This window comes from Pagrus major, chromosome 17, assembly GCF_040436345.1.
Source record: "Pagrus major chromosome 17, Pma_NU_1.0".
Classification (NCBI taxonomy): domain Eukaryota; kingdom Metazoa; phylum Chordata; class Actinopteri; order Spariformes; family Sparidae; genus Pagrus; species Pagrus major.
Genome location: NC_133231.1, coordinates 16,541,428 through 16,551,120, shown reverse-complemented (window position 1 = coordinate 16,551,120; position 9,693 = coordinate 16,541,428).

The window sequence follows — 9,693 nt, the reverse complement described above, 5'->3', positions numbered from 1 at the left end:
TGGGGAGGCATTTAAAGAGAATTAACACTTTAAGTACTTTTAACAACCAGGGTTTCATGTTCATGTAACTATGACAATCTTTGACAGGCCTCAACAGTAACAGAGAAACTGGCAACCAATTTTTAGCTTTTGGTTGCCATCAATGGCAGCTTCAACATATGGAAAATAGGGACACCAAAGAGATAATATGCAACCCATAATAAAGTTGTTTTTAAATATTTGTTGCATTAGTGATACTTAATATTGCTGTTACAGTTGGAACCGGAACCAGACAACGTTACATGTGTATTGGTGCTTTTACTTGTGTGTGCACAGGGTTTGGTTGAAGAAGGATCTGTGAAGGAAATGATAACAGCTGCACGACTGGATTACTGGGCAACTGATACCACTTCAGGTGACTTGTCAGATTGTGTAAAGTATGGGATGAAACACAAACTTCAAAGAATTTTGTTCAGTCACTGTAATAAAGCTTTCGAACATTAGTTTGACGCATTTATTTTATTAAGCTGATGTGTAACTGCATAGTATTTTAATTACTCAAAATAAAAAGTGACCACATTCCACAACCAAAAGTGGATGTCAGCTTGCCAGCCTGGTAACTGCTTTTTCTGGTGCTATATAAGTATATAAATACTTTTCTATTCATGTGACTGTGACAGCAGATAAAATCAATCATCTTCTACACCTGCCTTGGCTGTTAGATGAACACTCCTGCTTTAATTTCTGCTCTCTTTACTTACAAACCTCATTATTACTGTACTCCTTAACAAAACGGACTGCAACCTGTGTAACAGTCCACATAAGCTTGTACCACCTCAAACTGCTGTAAACCCCTTTAAGTACAATGTTGTACCCCATAAGTAGGACTACTTTATGACACTTACAGCAGAACATGTAGGCTATACTGTAGGCCTAAGGTATGTTCCTGATAATACTTTTTTGCTGGACCTCTGTGCACAAATGTTACTCGTAACTATTTAAGAACTATGTAGTTTTCTTACTATCTTCCATGATTGTTGGCTCCTTGTTCCCTAACCTCAAATCTTGTTCCCTTGTGAATTGGCCAGAAGTTGCTCTACTTCTACACAGCACAAAAAACTGAACTGTAAATTGGGAGGAATTACACTGTACATTGCAGGCTGTTATCTAAAGCATTCACGTAGAGTCTTAAACACAGATTAGGAATACTTACATCTTTGTTGATAGTTCCAGTTAGTCAGATGTTATTGAAAACTACTAGATGCTTATTATTGTGGTTCAATCTGACAGAGGGATTTTGCCGGCCTAGTTTGCCTGTGCTCTTTTACTTTGAGCACACACAACTACAGGCTATGCTACAAGTGTAACATTCCTCAGTGTGGTGCACCCATAATGAGAGGGAGTGGCCCAAACCATAATATTATATGTCATTTTTCAAGCATTAACTATTGAAAGCTGATGATCCTCTGAGCAAGATTTTCAGTAGCATAAATGGGCGTAATATTCGTAAAGTAATAATAGTCATGGTAATAGCACTTGCAGCAGCACTTTCCCTCACTACTAAATCACCATTGCATTATGCTTACATTCCTCCTTTTTCAAACAAACAGATGACTCTACACACAGCCTCTCAGTGGTCTGTCTTACTCATACAGTAGCCTTCAGCAGAAAACACAATGAAAACTCAAGTGGGCTCCAATTGCTGCAGGTTCTAACATTGCATGACCTTTACTGCAAAGCAAAACACAAGTTCCAATTTAAGTTCTGGGGGAACTTTGTCAACCACAGCCTCCTCACAAATCTGAACAGATGAATCATATTACCTTGAACATTTTCAATGTCCAGTGAATAATTATCCAAGCATCATTACCCACACTCTGCTCTGCATCCTCACCATACACTCACTGTGACTAAGTGAGCCTTCCCTCATGCATCAGACATGTCCAGACATGTAACACTGATCCTCACACACACAGGACAGGGAAGCATGTATGATGCAAACAGTCACACATGGGAAATAGCAGCCGTTTACCGTCGGGTGATGTTGTTTGCATTAATGAGCTCATTCATAATGTGGCAAAACATTTCAGGGAACTCCTGTTCAAAGCAATTAGCAAAAATGTCACACAGTTTTGGTCAGACTTTAGAAATGGTGATTCTCTAAAGTAAAGGAAACACTGCCACACAGTAAAAACACTCCACTATAACAAGTGAAAGTCCTACATTCAGAATTCTACTTGAGTAAAAGTTCAGTAGTAGTATAATTAAAATTAAGTGATGAAAGTGATTCATTACATAATAGCTGCACACATCTGTCTGAGCATGCAGTGTATTAAATCTGCAATAATGCAGCATACTTTAAAAGTTGATCATATATTTTGTAAGTAAAATAAAACTGTTAAATAGATGGAACAGTGTAGCAAGTACAATATTTACCTCTTCAATGTATAATGAGTATAAAGATGTAAACCCAAACTGGAAATACATTTTACTCTGGTCCCTACAATAGTATGTGCCATTTTTTCATAATTCATTGAGCTACATTACACACTAAATTAATCAATTAATTAATTCATAAAACAAATAATCCACATATTAATCAGTAACAAAAATAATGCTTGTCGTGAATGCTGACCAAAACTGATCCACTCTGAGGCTGTTGCTACAAGTAGAGCTAATTTTGCTTAATTCATCAGCTAGCTAGCTTAATATTTGTTTGCTAGCCATGTTACTTACCAAAATTAAACCATTGAGAAACACTGCTAGCAAGCTGTGCTAATGCTCGCCTTCTGATTGTTTTCTTTCTTTCTCCCTTTAAACTTTTGTTAGCCTTATTTACTTTATTAAATAACATAATTCTTTCAAAGCTCACCTGAAATCCTCAGCTGACATTAGCAATTTCGCTGAGGGACGTTTAATGACGGACTATTGATGTACAGGGTGGACTAAACCATGTGCACATTATGGGGGGGGGGGGCTCTTATACTCTAATACTGTTTTATAAACTTGAAATATTCTGACAAACTATTTAGTCAGCCAACAGTAGATAGATAGTTTATATTGTTAATCATGTAAAATTTCAAAATGGCAGGCATTTTGAGGGCCCTACCCAAGGTAGTTGCCTTTGGCCGTTCCACCGTCTCCCTCACTAGGTTGAAGACTTCTGAGTGCTGTATTGTAGGGAACTGGACCTGTTTCAGTTTCCTTGAAGGCGTTTCACCTCTCACCTCTCATCTGTCTGGGGACAGCTTAACAACCATTCACACCTGGGGTCACCTAGCCCTAGCAATCCACATGAAGGCCGGTTAAGTCAACGACCAACACATGGCCCTAAGGACTCTGAAACTCAGAGCTCACACTGTCCTTAACGACTCTTTAAGGACACTCCCACACAGAGTTTAAAAGCCTGCAACTCCCCACTAGTTAGTTAGAACTGAAGAAGCCTCTTGGATGGGAGGCTAAACGTCTTCAAGGAAGTGAAACGAGTCCAGTTGCCTACAACGCAACACTTAGAATTACCATGACCTGGATGACTGAGAACCTTCATCAACATGTAGTTTGAAGAAATAGAAAGAAGCGAGTTTTGGAGCAAAGTTCAGGTTGTGAGAGCAGCCAATGGGAAACACTATGCATTAGTAATAAAGAGAATGGAAAGTGGAGTGTGGGTGGTTGGATTAAGAGGGCATCTGGTATCAGAGCGGGAGGTAAATAACCCTGGCTCGGTCCTGTCTGAGAGCAGACCTGTCTGTGCTGTGGCGCGCTCCAGTTTGTTGGGGGGGGGGGGACATGCACACTGCACGCTATGTGGGGAGAATGTGAAAACGCTTGCTGCCATGGCAACAAGGCAGCTCCACAGTCTCCAGTCCCCATTAAGAAAGATGGGTGGCAACGTGGCTGTAGCTCAATGGTGGTGTAGCATGACACGCTGAAAGAGCCTATTGAAAGCCAGTGAATTCAGCAGTTAATGAAAAGAGCAAAGGGACAGCAAATCCACCAGGCAGGTGATACTGACCCTACCTCTCTATTTGGGTGCATGCAGTCGTGAAAAGGTGTGTGAATATTACATCTACTCAGTTTCACTATTTTGATCAGCATGTATACTACACCATGGGCTTAAAATCTGTGAGAGACTTTTATTTGAATTCCAGCTTTAATTACAATAGAGCTGTTGTTGAGTGCTGGCCAGAGTTGAAAGTGACCTTGAACTGAGTCCTTGGATAAAATGTCTGAAGATGAAATGAATGATACAAAACCAACAAATCTTTTCCTGGCACTTTTAGAAATGAGCTTAGGAGGACAGTTTTTTATTCATTTTAAGGTTATTATAAGGGCAATGTCCTTCGTTCCAAGGGTCCAGAAAAATGGGCTGTGATGTAACCTGTTTCTTTCAACTATTTGACTGTGTGTCTGTCATTTGATATCAGAAAGACCAAGTTTGGAAATGTTTTGTTTATTCGGGGTTGGATTTTTTTTTTCCTGTACAAAACAAATGCAGTGTGATTCATAGATGAGGCAGAGGCTGCACGATGTGAGGGAGTGCATTGAACCCTAATCAACCTGTTACATCAAAAAATGATCACTATTACCACTGTTTATGGATATTTTACAAACAAATGTGCTCTATTATCCAAAAAAAACCCAGCATATTTTCTGTCCTCAGAGGGCTTTCTCTTAAATTTGTTACTGAGGATAATATTCTTCTCACATGACCGCAAACGGATCATTCAAACTTCACTCTTCTGAGTCAAATGGTCGTGGTTTTACTGCAGGACATCATTAAACTGCAGTCCTGTGCTCTGTTACATGTAGATACTGTGCATGCGGTGTAAGCCAAATTCAGCAGAACAAAACAGATTTCATCCTGAGTCCAAGTGCCAAGACTCTTTTCATTCAGCTGAAAATAGCAAGCCACTGCTTACGCACATCTCCAGAACATAGTTTAGGCAACTAAAGGCTTGGGTGGGGGTGATTTGTGGAGGAGGAGTACAGCCACTGAAGGAAGTCAGCAGAGTTTGTTCAAACACATGAACCGGATGAATCTGAAAGACACCAAATAATGTATACATAATTGAGCGCAATGTATAGTCATAAAGAAGAGTTACTGTTTTTTTATCTTATTTTCTAGAAATGTCTGCTGGAGACTTTTTGGGCATTTCAACAGGCTAAACAATTAAGCCAAGAAAACTCCCTTATTAATATCTGTCACATTTAATAACATACTGTATGTCATTATAGAGTTCAAGTTACAAGCGATCAACATGGATCCCTACTGTTCCCTTTCTAAGTGCCTGATTTGATTATTCAAGCGAGGAACCTGACCATCATTGAAATAACCTCAGTGACCTCAGTGAAAGCCTTCCCACTCCTCCCACTGTGCAGTAGGTGCAATACCACATTCACACAACAGAGGGCACTATACAGACTTCTCTGATGCTGTACATTGATCCTTACTGTGCTTATCTCAACATCATGTTAATTATGAAAGGAAATTAATACTTGCTGATGAGAACAAATTAGTATTTTATATTTCTTTTTCTCTTTTTTTTTTCTTTTTTACATTTCATGCTTTATTTCCAACCCAATCTTCCAAATCATCTTCATGCTGTAAGATATCATAACATAATGACATACAGAGATAAAAAGAGACATAACAAATGAGGTCATCAATATTGTCCAGCTAGGATTCTGCGTCATATTACAATAATCAAACAAACATCTCATCTTCATATGCTGCACCACGCCTTATCCCTTCCAACCAGTCCCAACCTGAGTAAATGTAAAATATTAAAAGAAATTCAGACAAACATAGGCAATATAATACTAGATGTGACGTTGAAAGCAGTTTGGAAATTAAGTATTTTGTTGCTGCAATACAGTAATTCATTTATACAGTATTATAGTAAAAACTAGGCTCTTAGACTTACAGACAACCAAAGAGTCAAAACACTGTGCCTGCCAACACTGCCTTAGAGAGAGGCAGACAGCAGTGAGAAACTGTGAAGCTGAAGTAGTGTGGAGTTTGAATGCTCTTAGCCAACTGTATAACAAATATGTAAGTTATAAAATCTGTATTCAATGACACTTTAAAGTGTAACGCCACCAATTTTACACGATAAAGTGTGTTTACAGGTTTTGGGAGTACTAGTCTTTTGAAGAGTTGGGAAACAGTAGTATAAACCCTCCAGAGGAACCTGCAAGTAATCTGATGAATTCCCTCCAGTGATGTCACTCAGTACCTAAGATGTATTGTGGGTAATGTAGGCACCAGGTTTTGAAAAGGAAAAAGAATGCCTGGAATAAAAAGGTGATATCTCTGTTTTGTTGTTTTTAAAAATTTCCATATTGAGTTCAACAGGGTTAAAGGTGCAATGTTACAATGGGCTGCTTTTCAAAACCGGGTGCCTACATTACCCACAATGCAACGTAGCCACTGAGTGACATCATTGGAGGCAATTTATCAGATTGCATGCAGCTTCCTCTGGAACCACAAAAGGCTTCATACTACTGTTCTCACATATACAGTAGTACTCCCCAAAACCTATAAACACACTTTAATGTGTAAAATTGGTGGCGCAACCCTTTAAATGTTAATATTTTCTGCTTTCCAGACAAAACGAGAAATTTGAGGAAGTCATCTTGGGCTTTGGGAAACACTAATAGACATTTTTGACAATTTATTTACTGACATTTTATAGGCCAAACAACTCATCGATTAATCTGGTAAACTCAATTACCTAAATGTTATAGCATCACAATAGATTTAAATAACAGAAAATAGTTTGCAGTAAAATTTATTTTATTTGCCATAGTATTTTTCATATAGTATACCAAACATTAACATATAACAACAGTAAACTTTTTGGTTTTAACGCTAATTTGACCAAATATTTAGCCCTGCTGTGTTTTGACTTTGTGGGGCAGTAGCCTGCAGTCTGAGTGTGAGTGATCAAGACATCTTTTTTACATCATTATATCAGGCAGTGCTGAGACAAATATCTCTTTCATTCCTTTGCTGTCTCTTTGCCTGTTTCTCTGGCTTCTGCAAAGGTAGGCTACTGAGTGAGTTGTGTGGATTATTTTGTAAATAATGCAGCTGTTGCCAGGCAAATGTGTTCAGCACCTCCTTAGTCGGAATCAGTGGTGAAGTGGAAACACGACATACTCTCTCATGACAGAGAGACTGCAGGGGCTAAGTTGAAAGTGGACAAGTTGCTTTTGAGATGATACCGGGAGGCAGAAACATTTCAAGCTAATTTCTACCATTTGGTTTCTCTTTAAACATATATGTGCAGCAAATGTACATCAGACATCGTGTTGCCCTGAAGCAACATTTTCTAAGAAAGATGGAAAAAGCTGAATTTCTCCGCAGTAGCCAATGCAGCCTCCATGGTTGTCTTGACAACAGTATTCGAAAAACACAAACATGCAGAAACCTAATGTTATGTCATAGAAACTGGTATGAATGCTGTGCTGCTCCCCCTCAACACACATACACACTCACTGTCTCTCTTTATGATTCCACATCACTCATCCTGAGTTTGTACTCGCCTCTTATTCACGTCTATTTTTATAGCAGGAAAATGAACTCCAGCACAGGCAGCGTACTATTCTGGAAAATGAGTTTATTCATATCATACTCACTCTTGCTTTTTCTCTTTCCAATAAATGAGATCATTCATAATTTATTGGCTTTGTAAATGGCAGAACCCCCAAATGATGCACTGTCGATATGATGCCCACATTCAGCTTAAATAAGCTTAGGGACTGTGTGAAAATCAAAAAATTAAAATGGATCCTCCCCTTGATATAGATCAAAGCTACAACATCCTACTCAATAATATCTCAATGTAATAATAATTTCAAGAATCATTTTCACAACATCCACCTGATTGTTCATTAGAAATGATGGCAAATATATAATAGTGTATCATTTCATCTATCCTGAGACAAAAAAAAAAGCAGTAACAAATGGAGAAATGCTGCAAGTAGCACAGACGATAATGGAAGCTGTTTCCAGGGGACAATATATAGTGATGCACACGGCTGGGACGCTTGTTGCCACACACAAAAAAACTTTAGCTAATTTTCCAACAACACTTCCACATAGCTGACTTCAATAACTTCATGAGTCACAGACCATGGCAACAACAAGCATGTCTAGCCTGTGTGCATCACTTTTTAGTGTTCCCTGGAAACTATTTCTCTTGTCATCAGTGCTATTTGCAGAGTTTTTATACTTGCTTGTTTTATGTGTAACTGCATGTTTGCAGAGTTGCAGAGTGTTTCTGTATTTGGTTGTGTTGCCACCCTTAACAGCATTTTTCTAAATGTTCTCTCAGGTTACTTATGTTTTGTCCATTTTCATGCTTTCTTAAAGGATAATTTCACCCAAAAAGGTACATTCAGTCTCTGTCTGCTCATCCCCACAGGGATGGAAAGTTGGGCGAGGTTTCGTAGTCCACAAATAATTTCTGGAGTTTCAAAGCTAAACAGCATTGCAGCATTCTCCTAAACAACTGAAGTAGCTTGGGGACTTCTTTTGAAACATAAAAAATAAAAAAACAGCAAATCCAAACTGATTTCAAAAGACATTTATTTACATCCTTGATGCACTGTTTAGCTTGAGCACCCACTTCAGACGTGGTGTGTGCTAACGCTTTTAGCTTAGCAACTTAACACAAACAAAAATTGTGTAAATAATATCTGCAGTACGTTGAGCTTTCAGGGCCACCATTCTGGACAGTTACTACTGCTGTCTGAAGTGGCTAAATGAGCCGGGTACAGCTGGCAAATATGTACAGCTCAGGTAAGGGTATAAATATAAATCTCCGGTGAGCAAAAAGGTTAAAAGACCTTCCCCTGCTCTTGCAAATATTTCAGACTATGCTCCTTTCATCAAAAAGAAAAAAATACACAACCCTCCCTTCCTTTTTTATCCCATTATCCCTAATAATAATTTTCATACAGTCCCTTATACATAAAAATGTACCCCACATGATTCAGTATTCAACATGGGTCTAACATCTATATATGTAAAAAAGAATCCCAAAAATTGTATGCATTTATATGTGAGCCTGTGTTACCTTCATCCCCCATGACATCTCTCGTGTTAGAGCAGGCGTTTGTATCCCTCCCCAGTCAACAGGTCTCTTCCTCATCAACAGCCCTCTCCACTCTGGCAGAACCCAGCCAGCCTGTAATTACTGACTCCACTTGAGAGGAATACCAACAGGCACAGACACACAACAACAACACTTAGCAGCATTTCAGTTCACGGCACCTTTTCACGACTTCCAAACACCTGGAGCCTGCTGCTGTGTGTGTGTGTGTGTGTGTGTGTGTGTGTGTGTGTGTGTGTGTGTGTGTGTGTGTGTGTGTGTGTGTGCCAGCTGCCATTTTGGAACTAATTGTCCATTTCTAGAACTAATGCAGAAATAAAGACTTTAAGGACATGAAGTGTGTCATTCACGGAGAGTATTTTTAATCCAGTTGAGCCCAGACTGTTTACCTCATCTCTCTGGCCTGTACATGGCTCTGTCCACACACGGACACATGGCTGTCAGAGAAAGCTGCGAGCCCTCCATGCTGCCTGTAGATGACTCCCTGTTAAAAGAGCCAGAAAGGGTGGCAGGAACTCAGACTGGACACCTCACCAACTCGACACCGTATGGCGTGCCATGTGGCCGAAAGGAACTAGATTTGTCAAGCATGGCA